Raw genomic sequence first — 26,055 nt, 5'->3', positions numbered from 1 at the left:
TACTTTTTGCCCCCTGTTTTGGGTAACCCTGGGTAGTCTGAGTAACATTTTCATACAGGTTCCATATAAAGCAAGAGGAAAAGAAAAAGGACATTTTTTTTTCTTTTGTGTATGTGTTGCAATGTTCCTCTACAGTTACTAATTGGCAATATGTTCTGTTTACAGCACAGGTTGTCCACCTCTGTGTTGTGAGACATGAGAATTAACAGATTTCTTCAAAATAGAGACTACTAAATTTTAAGGGCTCAGAGGAAATTATGAAAACTCTTTAAAGAGGTACCTAAAATCTAACCCTCTTGATAAGCCTTTTGAATCATTTATGTCTGGGCCATGATCTTGACAGTAACCTCTACACATTTAAGAATTGCTCACATGAGTAATGTGACTCAAAGATCTGTATAGGTGTATATATAGGCGTTCAGCTTTGTAGTGGAATAGGGGATTAGATTTCCTTGTGAGAATTGTTACATTAATTTTAGATGGTTGTATTTGTAAAAACAAACTGGGCTCCAGTTCTGCTTTCAGTCCTTTAGTTTCTGATACCACCAGGAATCAGGAACTGCAAAGAGGCGCAAAGCTGAAACATAATAAAATGAACAAAACAAAAGAATATTAAGAATTTTTTAACGTAAATAAGGTTAATTTTCAGCCAGCAGCACTGTTTGCTGAGTGACTTTTCACGGTTTGGTGGGATTCTTTTCCCACCTCAAAACACTCTCATTATCCTAGTTAGTTGTACCAAAATCTTGGATAATCAGGAACTGTATAGTTATTAGAAAGCTTAGATTTTTCCTGAAGGAACACAGCTTTCAAAGAGTGGTTAAACTGAACATTACCAAATGACAAAGAAATCTAAAAATCTTGCATTTTAGTAGTTGTGAAAAGCATCTTGTGAACACCTACTATAGCTATAAAATGTATTCATATTCTGAGAGATTTTTTCAGGACACAATCCAAGCTCTCTTTGCATGTATTATACACTTTTATTTTCTCATTCTTCAGTTAATGCACTTTTGGTACAAAAAGGAGAGTGATGGAGAAAGAAAGTAAATATGTTCCAACCCAAACTGTTTTATTATCCAAGGAATTTATCTGCCATGTGTGAGATACTAGTTTTGACTCTCTGATCTGATCAGTTAAAAAAAAGAACTTGAACCAAATTCTCTTACATCAAAGTGAGTACTACAAAGACCAAAACACTTGTTAGTATAGACTGGAGGAGGAATGCCTTTAAGTAGCTGAAGGAAACATAAAGCAAGTAAAAAATTACAGCTATACAATATAACCTGTCAGTCACAGAAGCATTTCAGTGAGTGCAAGAATGAACGTTAGTTAGATCAATTTCTCATGCAGCTAATTCATTTAAAAGCAAGAAACCTGTCAAAATAGGGCTGTAAAAATAAATGAGGCTTCCAAATGAACAGCAACATGGAGGATTCTAAAAACAAGTGGTGTAATTTGAAAGATATGTCAAAGGTGAGCAACTGCTAAAAAAGAAAGGAAGTAAACAGATCTATAATAGTTACCGTTTAGATACACAGGAGAAAAATAAGACTGAAGTGCATGTCTCATGAACTCAGTCTGCCTCAAATCCAGATGAGAGGGCAATAGAGATGTTATCTTTCACTAATAAATGAATGCAGTTTCTGTAATTATTTAGCTATTATTTATACAAGGGAGGACAAGGGAAGGTGAACACAGAGAAACAGAAGCAGTGCATTCCAAAACTGTGGCATTCCAAGCAAAATAATCTAAAGATTAGCAATATTCAGAAGGTACCATGGTACCTAAAGTTACTACTGATTAAATAATCCAGCACAACTTGATCACTAAAGTGCATTGAGGGGAACAAGTTCACTGGAAGAAAATATAAAATTGAAAAATATTATAATGCATCTCAGCTTAATGTGATAATATTTCCAGATGAGTAAATCATGGTCTGGAGACAGGGACATGAGGAACCCAGCAGTCCTCTGCTAACAGTAATAATAATAATAAACAGCTAAATTTTGAAGGGAACAATGAAGCTGTATAGGTTCAGAATCTGTCCCCTTCATCAACAGAGTTCCACTGACTTCAGATTCATCTTCTTTATCTAAGTTCCTATGTTAAGGTGCCATTTCTTCTCATATTGGACTCAGTATGCAAATGCCTCTAATTTTTCTTAATTTTTTCAGCCATATTTTTTCATTTAAGTGCCCTTCGTTTGCAGATGTAAAAGACCTACTATGCTTTCTGGTGACCAGCTATATTCATAATTGTTTCTTTTGGTTCCATAGCTGTGTATGCATAGTCTGGAAAATCTGCCTCTGAAGTGTGAGTTGGTAACTCATTCATATACCTAACTTGCAGCACGTTGTCATGAACATGCTTTTAAAGCTCCTATATAAGCAGTAGACTTTTGAAAATCAAACCATAAACCAAGCCAATTTAAATTGACCCAGTCTAAAATAAGTACCTTGGAGCAAAGCTAAATTAAACGAGTGTCAGTAAGATGGTAAAAAATCTTACAAATTCAAGCAGTGAAAAATAATTCTAAAACCACGTTGAAACCCATGAGAAACATTGAAATTCCTAAGCTGTTCTTTCTTGTTTCATTTGGGCTTCAGAAGTCATTTGGTCAATGAGATTTGACAACATCTCTTGAAAGAAAAAAATACATTTGTTTTTTTCAGAATCAATTTTCAGTCTAGAAGGAAAAGCAACATGTAAACCTATTTTAGTTAAAGTGGATTTTTTATTTTAAAGTTCTTTCTTGAGTCCTTTTAATATTTCTACTTGCTAAAAATAACAGTCATTAATGTTGTTTCACTATCTTTGTTGAGGACCAAGTAAGTTTTCTGTAGCTTTGAACATGGAATAGAATCCAAATTATCAGGTTTGGGTCTAGACTTTGATTTTTTATTTTTCCATATCTAGCTGTTTAGTTTTGAAGATTTGAGTATGCAAAAATAGAGGTCAAACCCACATCGAGGTATGCATATAGGTTAGGATACTAAAGACAAAGCCAATGATGAATGGGCTAAAGAGGTATTTCTCAGTTTATCTCTTAGGCTGGAATTTCTCAAAAATTTGTACGAAATACAACTACTGAACAAGAGCAAAAGAGCTCTGATTTTCATTTTCTTGAGATGTGTATTATTGCTATGTAGTGTTGCTATTACTGTTAACATTAAAGCAGTATTAGAGTGAAACTCATTAGGAACAGCTGCTATGTTGCTAAAGCTCCATCCCCTTCCAGATTGCTTATGAAATTTACCTGAAACAATCACTGAATAAGTTTCATAAACATGTCTTCAGCTCCTAACTAAATCAACCGTATGTCTTCTTTATAATCAGGGAAGGTGGGGCTAATTTGACTAAAAATGAACAACTATATCTCAAATTCTCAGTCTAAGATGTATTTACAGTCAGTATATAGTGCACATTTCATCCCTTCTTAAAGTAAACAGCTAAAATAAGTCAGATAGATCTTATTTTGAAGAGCCATTTATTCCCGTTAACTATAAAAGGAAAGTAAACACGCTAAGCAGTATATAGCTATGAAGGATACACTTGAAATTATGATAATTTTAGTAACAGTAGAGTCATAGAAATGTTGATTGAATGCTATCTGTGGAGGTCATCTATCCAAACCTCCTGCTCAAATCAGGTCTATTGCCAACACTAGATCAGGTTAGCTGTAGCTTTGTCTAGTGAGCCTTGAAAGCCTTCAGGGATGGAGGTTCCTCATCCTCTCTGCATAACCAGTTACAGTGTCACTCTGCTGGTAAAAAAGCTTTCCTGATGTCCAGTCTGAACTTACCAAGTTACAATATGTGTCTACTGCCCCTTGCCACAGCCATTTTGCCATGGATATCTTTCAGCTTTTATTTTTTTATTATAAAACTGAGTCTAATCTTTATGTATGTAAAGCTGTTCTTCCAAAGATGTTCCCAATATAAGTGATACAGAGCTGTCTCCCTGAATGTTACCAACAAAGAGCTGTTTTGCAGAGTATTTATTTTCTTCAGAAAAAGAAGTATTTTGAAGTGACAGGCAATTTCTAAACCTGGATAATTCAGTTATCAAATCTATACTGAGCATCATTTTTTAAAACTTAATGGGCCAGATCCCTCAAAGGCTGCACTGAACAAGCATGACATTTGACAGGATCTTCATTCTGAAAATATTGTTCCTTTCTGCTCACAAGTAAACAGACTACTTTTTGCTTTCTTGTCACTCTATTATGTTTTTCCAGTGGTACAGGAGTTAAAAAGAAGTAGTAACAATATACAGTAAATGCTTTAGTATAGAGGTGTATATCATAGGCAAGTACAAAGGTATCACATTTGACTGGTATGAGAAGGAAAATATTTGGAAAGCCATTAGTTACTCCACCTTCATGTCATACATTTATCCCTCAGAGTTTTTTAGTGTGTAAGGAAGAATTACTGGCTACAGTTCTAGATATATTCTGACTTTCATTCATTCACAACCAGAAGTAGCAGTGGCTTTTCAGCCAAATAGCATGTATTTGTTATTTATACAGAAAAATACTTCTTTATGGTAGCAATTTGTAGGCAGGTCTGTAGGATAATTTCATTGAGCTGTTTTTCTTCAGCTTGCATGAATTTCTGCTATTCATTGTATGTGCTTCAATTCTTTTTTCAATATAAATGTAAGGTACAAGGAGAGAAAGAATAAATGTGCATATTTTAGATATTGGAGAAGTCAAATATAGATAACATAGTTCTATCAGAATATAAACCATGGAAAAATTTCTGATTTAAATCATGCAGGAAAAAAATGTGAAATAATGTAAAAGACATCCCCAGGAAATAATTCAGAAAAAGTCATGCTAATTCTGGTTTGGTTTTGTCCAGGTCCTACAGTAATGACCTCCAGGATCCTAGATTCAGTAACTTACTGCTGTCCATGATCATAAGTTGAAACTGGGGTTTGTGTAGTGCATGCACTTTTAACTTTAGCTCATAGTCAGTGGTGAACTTATTTTGACCTAAAGTTTAAATAAATGCACAGTGAAGTCTAAAACTGAGGCTGTAGGATGTTTAGCATCAAGAAAAATTATTCAAATAGTTGTAAAAAATAACTGAAGTTGAGTGCCATGCTAATTAACTTCTCAAGTACTAAGTACATAGTGTGAAATACATGACTAGGTTGCTGGTACATGGCTTCTGCAGTTCTGTTGTTAGTACAGATGATGATGAAATTTATCAGTAAGAATTACAATATCTTGGACAACATTTAATTTTCATTCTTTAAGAACTAACAGACATCTGTGTTTTTAATTTCCTTCCTGATTGTGCTAAATTATATTTATTTAAAAAGCTTATTAAATATCATCACCACCAACAACTAAAAAGTTAAAATTAGATTTGAAAACCATAAGTGCCAGAAAATGCATCATTAGCAAGCTATGTCAATCATAATGCTATGGCTTCCTATCTTATGATCAAATAAAATTTGTCTGTGACACAGTGTATGATAATCCTTCTTTCCTTTTATTTTGCTTTTGTTTCTCTTGGGAGAAGATATGAAAGCTAGTGTAGACACTCTTGTTGAAATATTTTATTTCCTTCTGTTCAAAAAAAAAGGAGAAGAAAAGTGCTTTCTGACATTCTTTCAGTGTGTGTAGGTATAAAGGTGTACTGCTGTATATTATTCAAAACAACAATAAAGACCAGTAGACATAAATATTCCATTTGAAGGGAGCAATGTTACCAGCAGAGGTGGAGAGTGGATGATATCTTGGCTCTGTCAATCCACTGGAATGGCCAAAACACTCGAGCTAGAAGAGAAGAGGAAGAAACTTGTGCCAAATTGGCACATAATTGTTCTCCATTTGAGCAAATGAGAAGTAACATCCAGAATGTGGATCCAGGAACACACTCCAAAATAGCTCTCTAGTTTCACTTCTGCTCCAGCTGCACGGCTGTGTCCATCTCTTTTTGAAGTGGAATCATAGGTATTAATGAAATATTTTTCCCATAGTAAGAACTTTTGCTTCTGTCCAATAATTAGGGAACATAGATTGTAGTTGCATCTAAATTCACTATTCAAATTCTAATTTATTGATAACATGAACTTTTCTACATCACAGATCAACAAAGCACATAGAACAGCATGGTACACTGTACAAAGTGTATTAGGAAAAATTCAAAATCACAGTTCTTCAGTTTTTCTAGTTCCTCATAGTGGCATCTGATTAATTTCTTTAGGTATTGGTTATCTCCTTTCTTAACTGAGGAGATAGCAGTAAACTCACTGTAAGCATTTAAATTTGTTCTTGACTGTTCTTAGGCACTATCACTAGCTAGAGTCAGTTTCTAGATAGTTATAGAATTAAGAAGGCTTTATTTCTGTAAATTTTCTGGGAGAGAACAGGTCAGATTCTCATCATCCCTCCCCCAGGCTGCTGGCACAATTCCTACATTTGTCATTTTCATTGTTATCTTCATCATATTCAGACTCAAAAGTTGCAGCCCAAAAGATCAACCTTTTGCCATCCCATCCCTTAATGGATGTTCCTCTCTCTTTTCCTCTAAATATTCTAGAACTATGTGTTGTAAGAAAGAAATGACATGTTTAAAAAAAATGCAACTTTATGATCAGTGGTACGTTCTATTACAGTATGGAATGTAACTAAAAAAAAGCTACATAAATAGTCAATGGCTCACATGTAGTTGGCTTGCAAATGAAAATGAAAATCTGTATATCACAGGGCATTTCACTACTTGATCATTTAAAAGGCTATGGCTGCAGCCACCTAGATTTTAACATTTTGTTTCAATTGAAAATGCTCATAGAAGTTATGGTAAGATTTGGAGAGCTAGTGTTAAGAATAGAAGATATTTTATAGCAGAGTGTCATTAAACCATTAAAAAAACACTCTATGACAGTAAGAGGGACAAGACTTTCTCAAAGGAAGTGTACAAACTCTGTTCTGCCCAGGAAGAGGTATGGGGACCAGGGCAGTTGTCTCTTGGAGTTGTGCTAAGAGAGCAAAACAACAGGAAAGCCACCCGTGTCAGAGAAGTAGTAGTGACATTCAGTTTTAAAGGTGTGAAGGAGTACTGAGCAAACAGATTAAATGGAAGGCACCTCACAAAGAGTTTTTCAAAAGCCTTTCTTCTATTGGCTTTTATGGCATGATAGGGAGTTCTGGGATTCCCCCCCCCCCCCCCATGATTTTTTAAAATATGGTGTATGTATGTGTGTTGGATCATCCATAAAACAAAAGTTGTCCTTAAAGCCACATAACCAGCAAATAGTGTCAGTGGCAAACCGTTGCCCAACTAACTTCTCTGACACTTTTCTTAATATGAAGGAGGAGAATAATGTAGATTAAAGGGGCTAAATTCAGTGTACCATAATATACCAGTCTTCAGCCTTTTGCTCACACTGACAAAGAGCAGCAGTTCAGTTCTCAAGCTTAATTGTCAGGAGATCAGGCTAATGAAGATTATATAAAGATAAGTAGATAAAGCCACTTCTACATGCAAACATACATAGTCACAGATATACAGCAAATCCACACATTTCTGTAGATCTGCTGCTACCATTTTTCCCTTAGAGCTGAGTATTGAGTCAGTATTTTATACACATTTTGAACACAAAGTATCAAAATCAGGAATATTAAAAAAACCCTTTTATTTACATACAAACATTCTTGGTGTTCCTTAAGTTAGGGGGAAACATATCTATTTTAAACTTTGCATTAGTGATTCTCGTTTCAGAAGTCATTGGCTGTAAGCATGCAGAAATAAATGTGAAATTTTTTCTAACTAGCAATTAGCTGAAAATTATAAATGACAGAACTTCTGCCATAGATCTTATTCTTAGGAGTATGTATTTCAAACAGGAAGACTTTTACACAATGGTATTTTGTAAGCATAAAAAAAATGAAATGACAATGCAGTTGCTGTAGAGTTACTGTCTATGTTTTATGAAGAATGCATATGTCAGCGTACCTGTCACAGTTATCTGCTTACTTTCAAATTAGCTTTTTATAACGACTAAACAGAATATTATTGAACCAAAGCAATCCAGGGTAAGTAATACTGAAGTATTAGGTTGTTGATAAATGGCTTGGTAGTACCTAGAATATTGTATATGTCAGACATACAATATCCGTGTATGATGTGTTGAAAGTAAATCATGATTGCCTTTATTGCCTCAGGAATCTGCCTTAGGAAATGAACTACATAAATGGTTATTGGGAAAGAAGGTAGTCTACATAGTACACTTCGAAAATGGCTCATCTCTGTGGCAAGTTTGTCTAAAGAACTATAAACAAAAAAACCCACATATTCAAATGTGTAAGTGGAATATATACCCATAACAAGTGTCACTGTATAGCAAAGCCAATTCCATCAAGCTTTCTACATCAAGCAGTATGGAGAATACCAGCAGAATACTGGCACTTGCTTCTGTCTTTGGGTGTGACTTTTGCGCATAGTTTCAGACCCACAGAAAAATTCATATTCTTATTGTTTGTAGTCAGTCAGGTGGAGGAGTAGGGAAAGGTGAAGTGTATTATTAACCACCCCTGTAAGTTACAGTAATGCAAGGCAACAGCACTTAAATATGGAGAAAAGGGAATACAATAAATGGGAAGGATTCTTGCATTTATGGCAGAGCTACTGACTAACACCAGAGGTACGATTGCATTATGAAATGTTTGGTTTTAGTAAATACTTACTCACAGGCCTTAGCCTTACAAAGAAGTATACACTTTTTTCCACTTCAATGGCTGGCTTGACTGGCTTTCTTACAAAGAATAATGTGAATGGGTGTCAAAGGACTGGATTGAAATCAGATCATATGTGCAGATAGCTAATGATCTTCTTATGCAGTGTTGAGAATTAATGTTGTTTCATTATTTTGCTTTCTCTCTCTTTTACCTGTGGCTAAAATTAAATTCAAAGCCTGAAGTACCATCAGGACAAACTGTGAGATATAGTATGTCTTTGCAAATTAAAATGGGATTCTTTTAATAGTATAATTAACAAGTCTTGTATACTGGGTGATGTTACAGTGTCCTTATCAAGTACTTCAGAATCTGGAGAGAAGTGAAAATATCTTCCCTTTGCTGGGTACCTTTTATGCAAACTCTTCCTAAATAGCAGGATTAATTCTCTGAGATTGGCCCTTGTCGTACCTTCTATAGAGGTATTAGCAAGGTTTTAACCTAAAACTACTGTGCAGACAGAAAAGAGGTTAGAGGGTGAGATAAACAAGAACAATATACTGTAGTTATTGTTCAGTAGCCCACTGATAATCATTGCATTCAATTTTAAGTTAGCAGGGGCTATCCTGACAAAATGAAAGAAGAAAACAAAGTAAATACAGTAACATTTGTGCAGCCTTCTTTTACTGTTCAGAAATGGAGCAGCGGACAAGCAAAAAGAAATCACCTAGGAATTTCAGGGTAGCACATCAGATTTCATCATCATTAAACAGAAATGACAGTTGCTATGATTTTCTGACAACCTCCATGGGAGGAGCTGAAAATCTGACTGATGCTCCTATGGGGGAGTTATACTGTTCTTGGTAGTTTTCCCTATAGCTTTCTCTATAATATAACCTCATGTTGCAACTAAAAAAGATTCAGAATATTTTCCCCCTTTCTTCTAGTAATCTAACAAATTAGATTATTAAAATCTCATAATATTATTCTAATAAAGAAAAGAACAAGATTCTTTCATCTTGTTAAACCTAACAGCAGGACAAATTGAAAAGCCGTGATCTATGTAATTTACAAAGCTTCAGGCTTTAACTAGTACCTACACTGAATACAGCTAAATGACTATTCCCAAACTTTATGCAGCTCACCAAGTTGTAAATGCAGCTCCTGCTGAAATTCTCAACATACAATTGCTATGGAAGAGAAGGAGAAGTATTCCAGAGTGTCTATAGCCCTTGGATGCCCAGGCAATCAGTAGTAGCTAGCTCCCATCCACACCTGGCAAAGTGTGCTTCTAAGGGGCAGCAAGACAACGCAGAAAGCAAAAGAACAGCTACAATTTTAGTATTCATTATTTTTATCACAACTAATGTTATCTGTAGAATAATTTGACAAAATATTTTATCTTTCTTCTTTGTTATATACTGTTATATTATTGCGGCAACATAAAATGATACACAACCAAATTTAAAGTTCCTGTTTTCTTTTATTGGGAATGAAGATGATAATTATTAATCCCTTTAATGAACAAAAAAAATACCCAAACCCTAATAAGTAGAAATGTATTTGTGTGGCTGCAATATATAATTTGATATACTAGTAATAGTATTCACAATAAACATATTTGTGACACTAACTAAATCACTTTGAACTCTAGTACATTGCATTGTTATCTTCCTAGCTCTTGGTTTTTAGAAAGTTGGAGACAATATTATAAATTAATAATGAAAGCCCACCCCTCAGACACTGTCCTCATTATTTTTTTTCTTTAACAGTCTCCTGGGTATCCTAAACCTGCATAGAAATGATTTTTTTATGGATTTTTTTTTCAGTGAATTTAGTCTAGTACTTTTTGACTGCAGATAAACCGCTGGCATTTGCAAAAATCTGGAGCAACGAGTTTGACAACTTAGCTGTACAGTGCATGAAAAATATTTTCCTGTGTTTGTTCTATAGCTCCTATTCAATAAGTTCATTTCCTACCCTAGTATTTCATGCATTATGGGAAAGAGTGTATCATCATTTTGTATTCCATTTCACTTAACACTCCTCATTTGACCCATGTCTTGAACACTTATAAAATTCAGGAAGTTCTATACACCATCCTATTTTACATATTAGGTTTTTTAATAGGATTGATGATTTTTATTAAAAAAGCAAATTTATAACCACTCAAAAACCTGGGTGCACAGTTTACTCGTAATGTGGCATAACATACTTCTCTCAGGCATGACATGATGCCCAGTGTTAGTGACAGCAACATGACATTCCCCATATATTCTCCCTCTTTACATCTGTCATCACTACTGTGAAAAATGAATACTTGATGAGGAGAGGAGGGGGAAAGGCTGACAAATAGACAGCTCACATTGCAGAAGCTTCTTGACAAACTCTCAGAGGGGTGCTGTGTCAAACCTCATGTCACGATCTGCATCAGTAGCCAATGCACTAGCAGATCAGGAGGGGAAACAAAAGGTCATATCCATGGAAGTGATGGAATATTATTGTTTTACTGTCTCCTTGCATCCTTCACTGGGATGGTGGATCCATCTGATACACCTTATCTTATGACTAAGAATCTAACACTTTCTGGGAAGTTTTTGTTCCATTTTGTAGATTTCTTTTTGGTGTTTGTTCAGTGCCTAAGAAAATGAGGACTGATCATATGAATCCCTGTTCATATGAATAACAAAGTCAAGGGAATAGATCTGTGTTACACAAATAAGTGGTCTGTCAAAGATAATTTTTAGTTGTTATATCAAGTAACATCTTGTGAGGCTACAAGCTAAAAGTTTTTTTAAAAAAGAACGTCCTTTTTCAAGGACTGGGTGGAGAAAAATTTAAGAACTAATCATTGCGGAGAAAGAATTTAATTTGTTATAAACTTCAGTAAGTTTCCAAACATTTCCTCCCACCCCAGCTTTCTGGTTCTCTACTCCCCAGCCCTATTATGAGGATTTTAGAATTTTTAGTTCTCTGCATAGTGTTTTACTCTTGAGAAAAGTCTTCAATAATGTGATACCAATCCTCACAAAAAATTGGAAATATGTCTGGACTTTATCTCCATTCTTTCCTCAACTGTTTTTGTTACAAGATGTGGAAAAAAGATGCAATTAAACAGAGCATAATTCACCAGTTTTCTTTGCAGAAATTCTGTTCTGTTACATGAATTTCAATGCAGAACAAAACATTTCATCATGTTCTTCATTTTCTGAAGAACTGGTGTGATTCCTTCTTGAAACAGCTTGTCTGATAAGAGCTAAGAAAACAAGGATCCTTGTATCATTCAGTCTCTGTGTAAACTCTTTCGTCCTTTAAACCTGTCCTATTTGCCTGCCCCTGCTTCTTGTTCTGACAGGTACAGCCAATAGTTAGGAAAAATAATATGTAAGAGAGTATGTTAGAGCAAAACTCTTCAGGAATATTTCTCTCGTGTAGATTTACATTTATTTAGGTAGATTTATTTTCCATGGTTTGCAGAATGTCCAGTCATATCTTAACGGTTATTCAAAAACAGTGCAGTATTCTTGGCTACATAACACAGTAAGCATAAAAAAGCAATTTTTTCAATAAGTGTATACAACAGATACTCCAAAGACATTTCTCACTGATTGTTGACAAAGCCAAAATATAATCTAATGGCAAACTGGATTATTGAAATGTTAGAAAGGTTCAATTATCCAGTTATGTCCTCAACCATCAACTGTTCCATGACAGGCAGCCTTGAAACTAATCAAGTCTGTGCTGATGTCGATACGAAGATGCTGAAGAGCTATCCTGAGAAAGAATCTAGTAATTATATATCAGTACAACAAATATTGTAGTTATTCATTATGGTATCTTGCAACAGGTGTTTTATGATGACTTTTTACACCCAGGAAAGCAAGAACCTCTAATCCCTAGAGTTATTAGAAATATTTCTTTTGCTGTGTTGTTGTACATTCGGACCTCTCATTGAAAACTTATCAGCTTATTGAAACAGGCATTACTGAAATGAGGATTTAAATTCAGACTCACATAAAAGACAATGAGCTATTTATAAAGCTATGTAAAAGGAGAATGTAAAGAAAGAAGACAATAAACTGTCTGTGAAAATGAGCTTGACTGCCATGACTTCTGGTCTTGTTAGTGTCACCTGTGCAGACAGAATTAAGATTGAAGATGTTGGTGAGGACAAGGAAGTCTTATGGTATTTGAGGGATAAGGGGATGGATCTAGAAAATTGTGTTAGCCAACTAACAAGCTTAATATATGTGGAACTGGGGCAAGATTCACTCGTTCATGACATCCATTTTTAAAAGCCTGTATAGACTGATTGTCTTTGGGTTCCTAAACAAACTCTGCAAAGACAGCACTCAAAAAAATTCAGAGAAGGCTAGAGGGAAAGAGAGCAGAGAGTTTGATGAGAAACAGATACAAGCTGGAACTAAAGAGCCCCTCAGTTTAATGAATCATCCCCAAAACCAGACAGGAGTCTCATCATCTGCATACCCTGATTACCTGTGAAACCTCAATAGAAATGGATTATGCAGAAATTGCAGTATGACAGCATGTATAGAGTTTGCACCACTGGCTGAGAAATGCATTTTTCTGACAGAGACCTTTGTTGCTTGGTTGTGGTTTGGGTATTTTGTGTGACCAATATTCTGTTCTTCCTTATGGGTGCAATTGAGCAGGTGCACCACTTCTGTGAGTTAGAAGTGTATTCAGGTGGTGATTAATCTAGTGTTTTCCTAAGGGTATCTGGTTTTGCACATAATGAGGCAGTTGTTCAGGTATTTGTGAAAATGCCAGTTGAATTGGGAAGCAGTTTAACCACTTCTCCAGGAGTCCAGATGCTCCATCTGTCTGCTTGGGAAAACGTGTGGGTATGGTTACAGTTGCCAATATTGTCCAGTTCTCCCTATGTCACCACAGTGTTAATGGGGTCATTTCACTGTGCTGGGAATCCACAAACCTTGACATAAATTTATAGCCATATCAGCTGAATGCTTGCTTTGGAGCTACTTTTGAAATGGGACCTCTGAGTCAGTAACTTTGAGCCTTTTTTTCCACTGATTTGTGCTATATTTGGTTTGTTCCAAACTGGATTAGCTTCAGGATTGTTTGTTTGTTCTTATCCTGTAAAAAGACAAAACTAAAACCAAACCAAAAACCAAAATCAAAACCAGCTCTGAGTGAAGTTTTCCCTGAATTCAGCTCCATGGTTTTACGCACTGAAAATTCACATCTTGAGAAATGCTTGCAGTTCTGGTCTCAGTGCTTCATGGAGGACATAGCAGAGGTAGAGAGAAGGTACAGGAAAGTATAAGAAAGAGCAATTAGTGTGATCAAAGGGTTGAAGTAGCTTTACAAAGTGAGACTAAAAGGTTTTGGCTTGGAGAGGAGAAGGCTAAAAGGGGATATGTCTCAGGTTTATAGAATCATGAAGGTAGTAGATAAGGTGAGTGCCAAACAATTATTCACCAAATCCCACCACACTTTAGAACTTTCAGAAAAATTAGTTGGAGATTAATTTAAAACCCACTTTCCAGACTGTCGTGGTTTAACCCCAGCCGGCAGCTAAGCACCACGCAGCCGCTCGCCCACTGCCCCCCCACCCCTGGGATGGGGAAGAGAATCAGGAAAAAAAAACTCGTGAGTTGAGATAAAGACAGTTTAATAGGACAGAAAGGAATGAAAAACAATGATAATGATAATAATAATAATATGACAATAGCAATACTAAAAGAATTAAACTATACAAAGCAAGTGGTGCACAATGCAATTGCTCACCACTCGTTGACCGATGCCCAGTTAGTTCCTGAGCCGCGATCCGCGCCGCTCGGCCAACTCCCCCCTGTTTATATACTGGGCATGACATTCCATGGTATGGAATACCCCTTTGGCTAGTTCAAGTCAGCTGCCCCGGCTCTGCTGCCTCCCAGCTTCTTGCACACCTGCTTACTGGCAGAGCACGGGAAACTGGAAAGTCCTTGGCTGAAGATAAGTGCTACTTAGCAACCACTAAAACATCAGAGTGTTATCAACATCATTCTCACACCAAATCCAAAACACAGCACTGTAGCAGCTACCAAGAAGAAAATTAACTCTGTCCCAGCCGAAACCAGGACACAGACTTGTGCTGATACTCCCTAGACTGGTCTGAGAGGGTGGCTGGGCTGTGCTTGGCCTGAGCTGGGTTTAGCAGACAGTCCCTGTGGGACAAACAGCCCCCAGGGATATGGAGGGGGCTGTAGGGGCAGCCTGCACCCCTTCCCTAGGAGCAGGGGCGAGGGACAAGGCTGGGTAAGAAAGTACATAAAGATGGTTCAAAACTGAGACAGAAACCCTGGCATAAATATCACAGTTACTCCCAACAAAGACCTAGGGATGATAATGACTTGTCACAACATTCCCCCCCTAACCAATTTTTGAGGAAGACTGACACTGTCAAGTATAAGATGCAGAGGGACATCGGAAGGGTGAGCATAACACCAGGGAAGAGAGTTGGATACTAGGAAGGGCTTTTTTGAGATAGAAATAATTTTAACTGTTATTATTAAAGATTTCCTGATTTTGATAATTTGACCTACTAGAAAGCTAAAACATTAATTGAACTGTTTATAAATTATTGGCTCCATATATGACACATTCCCTTTTTGCTCATTTCAAGGTTTTTGGGTGTGACACTGCCTTTACTCCCAAAGTCCTTCTGTGCAAAAGGTGTGAAGGAGAGTCTGGCAGTGGCAGGTGCTATCTCTTGGAGAAATGTGAGTCACATGCACCAAAGTGATATGAGTTGCAGTTGCAGCCCATGTCTTTGGATACTGCTAAAGGTTGTTTGGTCCAGGTGCTCATGACTGTGGAGATGTCCATAAAAATAATGGTGATTGCTGTAGTCTTGAGGGAGGAAGGTTTCAGCAGATGTATTTGATTATTCTTCTTGGTGTAGGAAAGGTGGTGCAGGAGAAGAGCCTCTGCAGGAACTGCTGCGCCTGCTGCTGTTGTCCTCAGTGGGGCCTTCACACAGACCCAGAGAAAATGAGGAATCAGTCCTTTTCTCCCTGCACTTCTTGTGGGTTCTGGAGCATGTGTGGGCATGGACAAGCTAACGTGGCCAGGCTGACATGCCCCTCCTGAGTAGCTGTCTCTTATATGGTGGTAGTGTCGTGACTGTTGGAGACAGAGTACTGGGCTAGAAAGACCAGTGTTTAGGGTAGTAGTGCATTTCTTATTCTTTTGCTCCTGTTTATAATTCCTATACATTTCATCAGTGCAGTATATTAAGATATGTTAAGTTCATAATGGGAGCTAAAAGGGACACTCATACCATCTGCTATGATGATCTCTAAATACAGATTATTAGCTATTGTCTAACTGGCCTGGGAAAATACCTTGACCAAATAAGTGTATAAAGCTGATTACTCCAGAAAAAAATGTCTTGAAAGTGCAAAGTCTACGTATCCTTCAGTACACTTGCTTTCAAAAACGTATGCAAATATTTCTTGGAAAAGAAATTACTTAAAGCATTTAGCTGAAGTTCGGCGATTAAATGTACTTACTGGGAAATTAAATATATGACATTCTAAAACTATACTTAAGCTGTCAAGTTGGTGTAGTTTATGTACTAAAATCAGACCTCTGGCTTGTCAGCTGTTTCCATGAGAATTAATTCACAACAGGTGACCTCCTTGATTTTGCAAAGTAAAAGTTCTTAAGTTCATAAGTGGAGTCCTTGGAGCTTCTTTATGTGGTCTACTGGTGTGTTATTTGTTTAATTAATTAATAACTGTGCCCTTTGTTTCTCCTTAGGCAAATTACCTGCAAAGTAACTATTGGATGGACACTGAGATTCTTAGATAAGTTTCTTAATAAAATGGTCATCACATGCATTTGAGGAATTTTAAAGATCAGTGAATATGTTGGTCATAAACACAGGAACACACACATAAATAGATATACATATCCACATATATCTCTACATATGTAGAGAGACAGAAACAGAGAACACACCATTTTCTTCAGGAAAGTTTAGTTGATTCTCTTTTTTAAACCGTTAAATTGTGGGGATCTCGCTCCCAATAATCATCTACCGTGGTAAGGACATCACTGTCTCCTTTTCATTAGCCCATGTATATTGTAGCAGCAGAGCAATAAGAGATAAAGCAAAGTCCTTGAATCACAGCGTTTTTGTAACTATATAAAAAAAGTTAATCAGGAGATTAGCATGTAAACACCAAGCAATGTTCATATTATACGTCGTAGTGACATTTATACCCATGTATTTCACCAGTGCTGCATTTTTTGTTTGATTTCTTCTGTTACAGGATTTGTACATATGGCTTTTAGCTTTGTGAAAAGCTAAGTGTCCTAGAAGCTGATAAAAGTGCCTGTGAGATGGGAGGGAGAAGTGGATATGAAATAAATGGTGATGATTTATCAATAAGAAAGGAGGAATAAATCAGATATACACCAAATAAACAATTAGAATTAAGCCATTCTAGTCTAGCAGCTAGAATAGTAGTTTTATAGCTAGACAGTAAAGACACTTTTTTAACCCTACCTGTCTCAGACAGTAAGTGCTCCACAAAAGGTACAGGTGATTACACACTTTAGAATACAGATTTATCTTCCTTGGAAAGCTATCTGTCTGAAAATAACATTAGAAGAACCCAGTATTAAGTATTTCAAAATAGATTATATTTCTATATAACTTTTAATAATATTGGAATAGTTTATTTTTGACGTTTTACTATCCATTATATATTTTTTTGTTGTTATGGAAATCAATGCTTTGTAGCTTTTTATTACTTCAGTGGGTTTTTTTGTGGTTTTTTTTTAAATTATTTTTAAATAGTTTCATAAGTAGCATTGGGTAGGTAGCTTTTACATGAAGATTATCTCAGAGCCCAAGGAAATTATTAAAACAATGAAAAGACTTACCAGAAATCAAAAATGACAAAGCAGCACGCTAAAAGATATGAGTTGACAGAAATCAGGTGACAAATTGCTGCTCAGCAGCTGAAAGTCTCCTTTGTGTCCCTCCCCTGTGCGTGACACCCCCTGGCAGTGAGGGGCTGAGCAAGTGCATCGCGGGACGTACCTGGGAGCTTGTTAGATGCAGCTCTGTGTTCCCGATCCCGTGGTTTCTCTGCGCTCCTGATCGCCTGCGCTGTCGAAGGATGTCTCAGGGAGGACGGAGCTGCATGAGATCCTGGCACGCACTGTGGGTGACGAGCACCTGAAAGCCTTCCCTATGCTGACTCTCTGAACTGCCACAAAGTCATTCCCCTTCTGCCACGTCCCCAAAAGTGCTGCATGGGTCTGCATGTGACCAGGGCAGGTGAAGCTCTGTGTGCTCAGGTGCCTTCCTATTTTCTCATTCTGCAACATACTGTCAAAACACAAACAAACGAAAAAATGATACAAAGATGAGTGAGATCCTGAACCCAGAAACAGAGAAGAAAATCTCTGTATCAACACCTGGGCCATCTGATCTCTTTTAGCAATCTGTGTGTATCCAGCACGATGTCACCTTTCTTATCTCCTTACAGCCTGGTGGTAGCTATTAGAGACTCATCTTTCTGTTGTTGCTACCACAGTTTCCTTATGTTTTCACTGCTTTCTTATGCATTTCTTAGTTACAGTAGGAGCCATTTTGACACATTTAACCTTTAAAAATAAATCACGTTTTCTTTTTTGAACTTTAACACAGCACATTTTGGAGAACCTTAGACTAATGATCTGGAATTTCTTCTTAACCAATCAAATCCTTACTTAAGAGTTGAAGCTTCTACAGCAGTTACGCCATGAAAAGCCTTCCCCTCCTACCTGATTTTTTTCTGCTGATTTTAACATTTGCAGAAACACTGATTTTTAAACAGCAGAGCGCACAATGTGGAGAAGAAAAATATCTTGAGAGTTTGTAGACAGTGCTGTTATCTTTTAGGTAGAATTTATAAACAATATGTGGTTCACCAAAATAGTTCTATAAAATTGTCTGTTAATACCAACCTTTATTTCCATTGTCTATATCAACAGCAACTTTGACATCAGACAAAAGAATTTCTTTAAAGGAGGAGAAGAGACCCAGCCCTTCACCCTGGACCTACTTTATCCTTTTCCTAATGGCAGTTTTAATAGCTAATCCTATCTTCATGTTTTAGAAGAAGCGGCTTTATAAAAACTTAAGATTAAAGCTCTTTCAGATTTATTATTTATTTAAGAAAAAACCCTCCTTAGGTTCATAAAATGTGTGAACTCAGGCAGACAGCCTGTTTGAAATTACATTAGATACTTTGAGACACCTGAAGGGGCATGAATATTTTATCAAAGACCTGAACCAGCCAGGACTGGGCACACAACAGGCTCTCTATACCCTCTCATTTTGAGTTAGAGGAAAGGGAGACCACTCAGCACTTCAAAGGTTCTCAGGCTTTCAGGCTTTGTGGATAAAGAAATCAGTGGCCTGCTTCTGCTTGCGTACAACTCAGTGGGAAGAGTCAGGGACGGTTTTTTTAAAAAAGAAAATTTATTTTAAAATTCACTATTTTTTCATAACCTAATTCTGCTGATGTAGGATAGAGACAGTACACTTGCATAAATAGGACACATCTGGTTGAATTAAATTTTTTCTGAGCTATGGGAGAAACCTACCCTTTTTTTCTGTCTTGTCCACATAAATTGGTAGAGCTCTAAATTTTGTGTGTGTATGCCCATTTTCAGTGTTTCCACTAACACTTTTTTTCCCCCAAAGTAATACTGAAATGCTCAACACAGGTCAAGCTTTTTTTAGTTTCATACAGATTTTTATTACAGTTTGTTTTCTTCAGTCTCTTTATTTCATTGTGATTAGCATCTTCTAGTTTTAAAAGAATACATTGTGAATACCTAGGTGAATCCATTGTAGTACATTCCCAAGACCTATCTTGTTAATGATGTCTTTAATTTTGAAAGTTAGAACGCTATCAGTTGTTTTCATTCTACCCTCTGTTTTCAAGGTGCCTCTGTCAGGTGTGCTGGGGCTGTCTGTGGCACTATCTGTTTTCTCTTGCCAAGCCCCAGGGGACTTCTAAGCTATCTTGTGGAGCCATTTTATATTCAAAGTATACTATAAATTGAGATAGCAAAATATTAAAATATAAAAATATTAATATAATCAATAAGCATTTTCCCCTCAAATATTATTTACTTAAAAAATCTACTCCAGCAACATAGCAGCTTATGTAAAAGTCCATAATGTCAGCCTGGGCTATACAATAACACTTGAAGTGCGTACCTAAAGAAAAGTTAATTCTCTGTGACCATAAAGAAGCAGAATGCATAGGTAGCTTATGAGACAATGTAGTTTATATTCAGAAATATTAGAACTAAGCATTTACAGTTGGTGTACCCCAAGCAACCATGAATGATATTCAAAGACTAAATAACAGATACCATCTTTCTATAGAAAGAAATTTTAAACAACGTAGATGCCTATTTTCTAATGAACAAATATTATCAATATGTTATTATATATCATCCCTTAGAATATATTTACTGCTTCATGTTTGCAGTCTGTCAGCACCATTTAACTGTCTGAAAATGCAGTCCACAAAGAATATCCCTCTCATGGTGTACCTTAACATTTGAAGAGATTGGCATTTTAATTTGTGGAATAGGTGACATTTTCTGTACAGATTCTTATGCAAACCTGTAATAATATATCAAAAGGGAAAAATTGTAATGCTTTACATAGCTCTAAAAAGAGTTTTAATATTTACTCCAAGCTGTTGGATAAGTATTTGTTATGATATTTGAAATGTTTAATAAGTATACATAATTGTTATTGTTATTGATAGTAACTGTAATCAAAATGGTTCTCTGACAAACAGAAATTTTGTCTTAAAAGAAAACACATTTTAATTTTTCACTTTTCCTTCCTTCTTTTACTTTCTTCAAAAAGCAGTAGGCAGAGAACGAAAAATCAGCCTGAAAAAGAATTCTTTTATTTTTGTTCAGGAAAAAACCAAACTTTTACCTGGAATTATTTTCTTTTTTCCCTTCCCTTCCCTTCCCTTCCCTTCCCTTCCCTTCCCTTCCCTTCCCTTCCCTTCCCTTCCCCTTTCTCTCTTCTCTTCTCTTCTCTTCTCTTCTCTTCTCTTCTCTTCTCTTCTCTTCTCTTCTCTTCTCTTCTCTTCTCTTCTCTTCTCTTCTCTTCTCTTCTCTTCTCTTCTCTTCTCCTTTCCTTTTTCTTTTCCTTTTCTTTTCCTTTTCTTTTCCTTTTCTTTTCCTTTTCTTTTCCTTTTTTGACAATACTTTTTTAATGACAATAATTTTTTTTTTTGCTTGCTCTCTTTCTTTCTTATGGTGCAGAGATAAGAAATATAACCTTTTTTATAGACTGGAACAAGCAATGTGCCAAGGAATTACTTTTTTTCCTGGAATTTAACAAGGTTCTATATAAAATGGTCTTTACATCATGTGTTTTCCCCCTATATTTGTCTCCTTTGAAGAAGTTCAGACTGATTTTCAAATTCAGAAGCATGATATTTAATCAGATTTTTTTTTTAGATGACTCATTGCAGGTTATAAAAAGATCACTAGAATCAGAGTGACATTTTAAAGCATACATTTAACAGTTTTAGCTGCAAATTTCACCGTACACTATTGATTTTGCAGAGACTCACATGCCTATAACCTGAACTTTTCATATAAGACAGCGTTAGGGCAGAGACATACATAGGATTAATAGTTTTGTGTGTGTTAGCATTTGAATATTACTTGTTTCTGTTATTTTATGAATGTTATTTTATATGAACCTTCACTCAGAAAAGTTAGAAAGAAGAAAAATATGATATTTTTGTTCAGACAAAATGTTTGAATTACATCATAGTACTGGTTTTGGTTAATAACAAGGTGCAAATTTAAGTTGCAATAATAATAATATAACCCCAGTAATGATAAAAATGCAATGGAAGTGACTTGCGTAAATAAAAACTACCTTAATGTACTATTGTGGTTGAGAATTGCTTAAAATGAGATTGCAATGTAGATAAAATGAGATCTAAAGACATCTAACAGGTTTTTTTCTTCAAATCTTTCCCCAGTGTGATATTTCTGGATACTTAGCTCCATTGAGATAAAAAAGTACTTTCCTTTTAGCAGGAAATGATCCGCTTATAGTGAACTTGTGCAATTGTAGCTTCATGCACTTCATATTCTCTCTGCTGTGCAGAATTGAAGGTCTGTTTTTATTTTTCCTGACTATTGTTTCATCTTATTCAGATTTTACTCCTGATTTTTTTCTACATTTGATTTACTTTATTAACATCTTACTGCTTTCCACTTACAATATTATGCTTTTTGCAAATTCTAGGAAATTATGTTGGCCAATAATGCTCTTTTACATGTTTGCATTCAATAAAGAGGAGGAAATGCTTTTAGCTTTGAGTAGATACATTTCAAATTACTTAAAATAATTTGGATAACAGTGAAGTTAAAGTGCTTACTGGGTAATTAACATGCAATCTGAATGCTGTCTTCAGTTTAGCTATCATTTTCGAACTAGTAAATGGCTGACCTTACCCATATGCAAACGGCTATGCAGAGATGAAACTAGTAACTCTTGCTGGATTGTATCATGATGAATTTAGGTTGCATTCTGAAGTCATGCTTTGTACATGTTTAGAATCTGCTTTTCAAATCAGTTTGAAAAATAGTAAATGGAGTATTTGCTGCTGCTTTTATTTTTGAAGATACATTTCTCACGGCATAGTGACATTAGAAACTTAGGAAGGTTTTGAACTTAGTACCACAGAAATCAGTGACAAGGTTCCCAGTGATGATATGATGCAAACCCATGGATTCTGAACACAAGGAAAGTAATAGGAAAGCTGGGGAAAAAAAGAAGTTGTGGAGGTAGAAGCTGAGGGTTGAGTTTTTCACTTTGAAGCTCTAGGGATCAGACAAAACTTGCTACTGAATTCTGAAAGCAATGATACAGTAAATCTGATATTTTAACAAATCTACACAATGCCACAATGACTGGAAGGCAACAAGTAAAGACATGTTAGTGTGACCATAATAATTTGCAAGACTTCAGGAGAAATTTTGAGTTTACAAATAGTTGAAGAAATTAAGACAAATTGACCACTTTATGAGACCGTGGCAAAAACATTTTTGCAACTCTGTAAAATTCATTCTTGGCCAAGAAAGGTTATTTCAGAGCGGAACAGATACAGTCAAGGAAATAAGCAGAAAGGAGAGCTTTTTTATGGTTGGAAAATGTACCTTTTTATTATTATTATTTAGCAAAAAGAGAGAAAGATGTTTGCTCTCTGTTATATACTGGGTAAGGGGAAAGTGAGATGAGGCGACAGAAGCTTTATGAAAAGAAATTATTAACACAAGAAAACAGAGGAAAATTAAATAAATTAAATTAAGATGGAAATGAATATAGCTTTGTATACCAGAGCAGTGAGACTTTATGAGAATTGCCTGTAAAAGAACACTTTTAAAGTTGGGCTTGACCCGTTTGTGTAAAGGAAGATATCGCATATTTATTTGTAATAATGGGGGGTGGGATGGAGGGAGTGATTTGTGGAGGTGTGGTGGCAGGAAATCTATTTCAGTTCTACTTTTTTACATCTCATAGAGGAACTTCTATGTCTGCTCTAGCAAGTTGTTTATGTGATGGTAAGAAAAAAAGAAGGAAACATATTTCTGAGAGCTCTTTTTGTTTGATAATTTTTTTTGCGTCCAAGTTTGGGATACCATCAGGACATGGGTTAAATAGAGGATCTGTAAGGAGTTAGACAACAAATACATTTTTACAGTCTCTATCAGAAAAAAAACGTCCAAATGATTCACTGTTACTGTAGTAAATTTGGAGACTAGGGAATAATAGCTGGCAAGTTGTTCATTTGTTCTGGCCATGTACAGTCCAGTACAATTTCCACCATTTCCAAGGAAGAATTCCTGGGGGATAGGAGTGCAGTGAATACACTATGCAACTATTCTGCGTCCCTCTGTGGTACAAGTGTGTTTGCCCATGCATTTCACCAGACTCATTCTGAAACTGCACATGGAGGGTGAGTTCCATTTGCTCTCTCAGGTTTTTCCCATTTGATTAAAAATACTCATTTATTCATCTTTTTTGAAGGAAATTATATTCATTAGATTCGACTGAACTGGCAGAGCTTCACAAATTATTGCTTAGTAACTTAGTAGAAATATGCTGTCAAATGGATTTTTAAGAGGGATGTTATATTCTACTGCCATTTCTAAGCCTGATGATTTTTGGGCAGCCAAAAATTATAATTGACAGGAAATCTGATGCCATCAAAAGTAGTGATAAACATTAACTTCCTTCAGTAAGAAAAGGTCTGTTTGGTTTTTTTCAGCATCTTCAATATGACAATCTTATATTAAAAAAGGCATTCTTTAAAGCCATTTTCACCTCCTTTATTTTTTTGGCCATCAAAACAAACACTTATGTTTAAGATGAAAGCAAAGTATGCTTCTGTTTAATCATTCTGAAGAGCTTTTCTTTTGAATGTTTAGGCTTTCAATTACTGAGTACAAATATTGAAGTTTTCTTTCATTCAAAAGTCTGAAAATTTAGAGGAGCTTGTATGTTAAACTTCAGGCTTTAACAGCATCCAGCAACCCAAGGCAGTACTAACACCAATGATTTCTCATATTTTTGCACACACGATCAGAAGACTTTTAGGTTGTTAGTGATATATACATATAGTTTTACATTCCCACAAGGAATGGCTGCTAGTGAGAAGCCAGGGTTATGGACAAATGACAATAGTGTTTTCAGCTGCGTTACTCCCTGAGGCTTTTCCCTGTTCCTCATGTTCAAGGTCAAAAGGTAGAAAGTTCTTGACTCTTGTTCTGCATACCAAAGATGGAAAAGGAGCTGCAGATAAATTATATGTTAACATCCTGCATCGGGAAGGGCACCAATACGGAGTGCAATTAAATACATAGTTTATCTCATTGCTCTCACATTTAAAGTTAGGCACATTTCTGAATACCTAATAACTAGGGCACATGAGAACTACTTCCTTGTACATTTTAAATTTTAAACCAGATGTTTTAGTTTTATGGGAAGCTCATAATCAAGGTGGAACCCACTTGCAATTCCACATTATTCAACATTGATCTCTTTCCCATTAATATCAAAGGTAAACTACCCAGTTACTCTGTGGAAATAATGTAACTTTTTTCCTAATGAATATGAGATGAACATAAACAGAATTTCAGTATTAACTAAAATTAATGGAAGAAACATATTCTAAGTAGGTATTTTGAATTAATTCAGAATTAATTTTTTCTCTTTCATTATGCCTATATGGCTGCCTAAATACATATTTTATGTGATCAACAAACTACTAATCTCACTTAATTTTGCAAAAATTCATGTTGAAGAATCTGTTTTCATGCAGCCTCTGATAAGTACCATTAGAGTTTATGGGAGTTGTAGGTATACACAGACAAGACAGCAAAATATTTAACATTTCCTTAGTTTTGATCTGTTCAAGTATTGGCCAAGAAGCATTGAAAATTTTGGCAGGGTTCACTAGTGAAATCACAGAATAAAACATGAATGTAAAATTTTCTGTTATTAGAAGAAGTACATTATGTTGGAGTATAAATACATGTCAGTAGTTTTCAGTGAATTTTATCTTATACCCTTACTAAAATAACTTCAGTTTCAAGTTTACTAAATGCTGTAATTTCCTCACGAAAAAAAGAAGTATGGAGACTTCCTCATCTTTAAAGAAGACAGCAGTGTTAATGCTTGTTATGATGGACTGAGGTTTTAATTCTACATATTTAAAAGTGTAGGAACTGTATTTCTTCAAATACTATGGGATTTTAACCTTTTTTTTTTTTTTTACCCCATATGAGAAATAAGAGATATGGAAAAATAAGATTTTCTGACAACTTCTCCCATAGGTTATCTTAGATGTTAAAATCTTATTGTGATACAGTGATTCTTGATAACTATTCCTTTCCTCTGAAAATAATTGCTTGAATATAAAACAACTTCAATCACTTTTTTCCATAAAAGCATTTAGAAATCTTATTTGGCACAAGATAGCAATCTTGATGGAACCGGAAACCAAAAAACAAACTGAAACAACCCTATAGAATTAATCTGGAAGTGTGCTTACTGGCAAAATTCTCCTAATCCTTGTTATAGCTGCCTCGTGCTCTATTCCCTATTACCTGGCAATGGGATCCAGTTTTATGATTTTGAAAAAAAGAGAAAAAAAAAACTTGGGTGGCTGCTGTAAAATAATTTTTAATATAGAGAAAACTGAAAATACTAAAAAAAAAATAATCATTGCTTCTAAATTTTCTTTAAAAAAAAAAAGACTGTTTGGTCG

This window comes from Gymnogyps californianus, chromosome 1, assembly GCF_018139145.2.
Source record: "Gymnogyps californianus isolate 813 chromosome 1, ASM1813914v2, whole genome shotgun sequence".
NCBI lineage: Eukaryota > Metazoa > Chordata > Aves > Accipitriformes > Cathartidae > Gymnogyps > Gymnogyps californianus.
The sequence above is the reverse complement of the archived record's forward strand: the minus strand, read 5'-3'. Positions refer to the sequence as shown.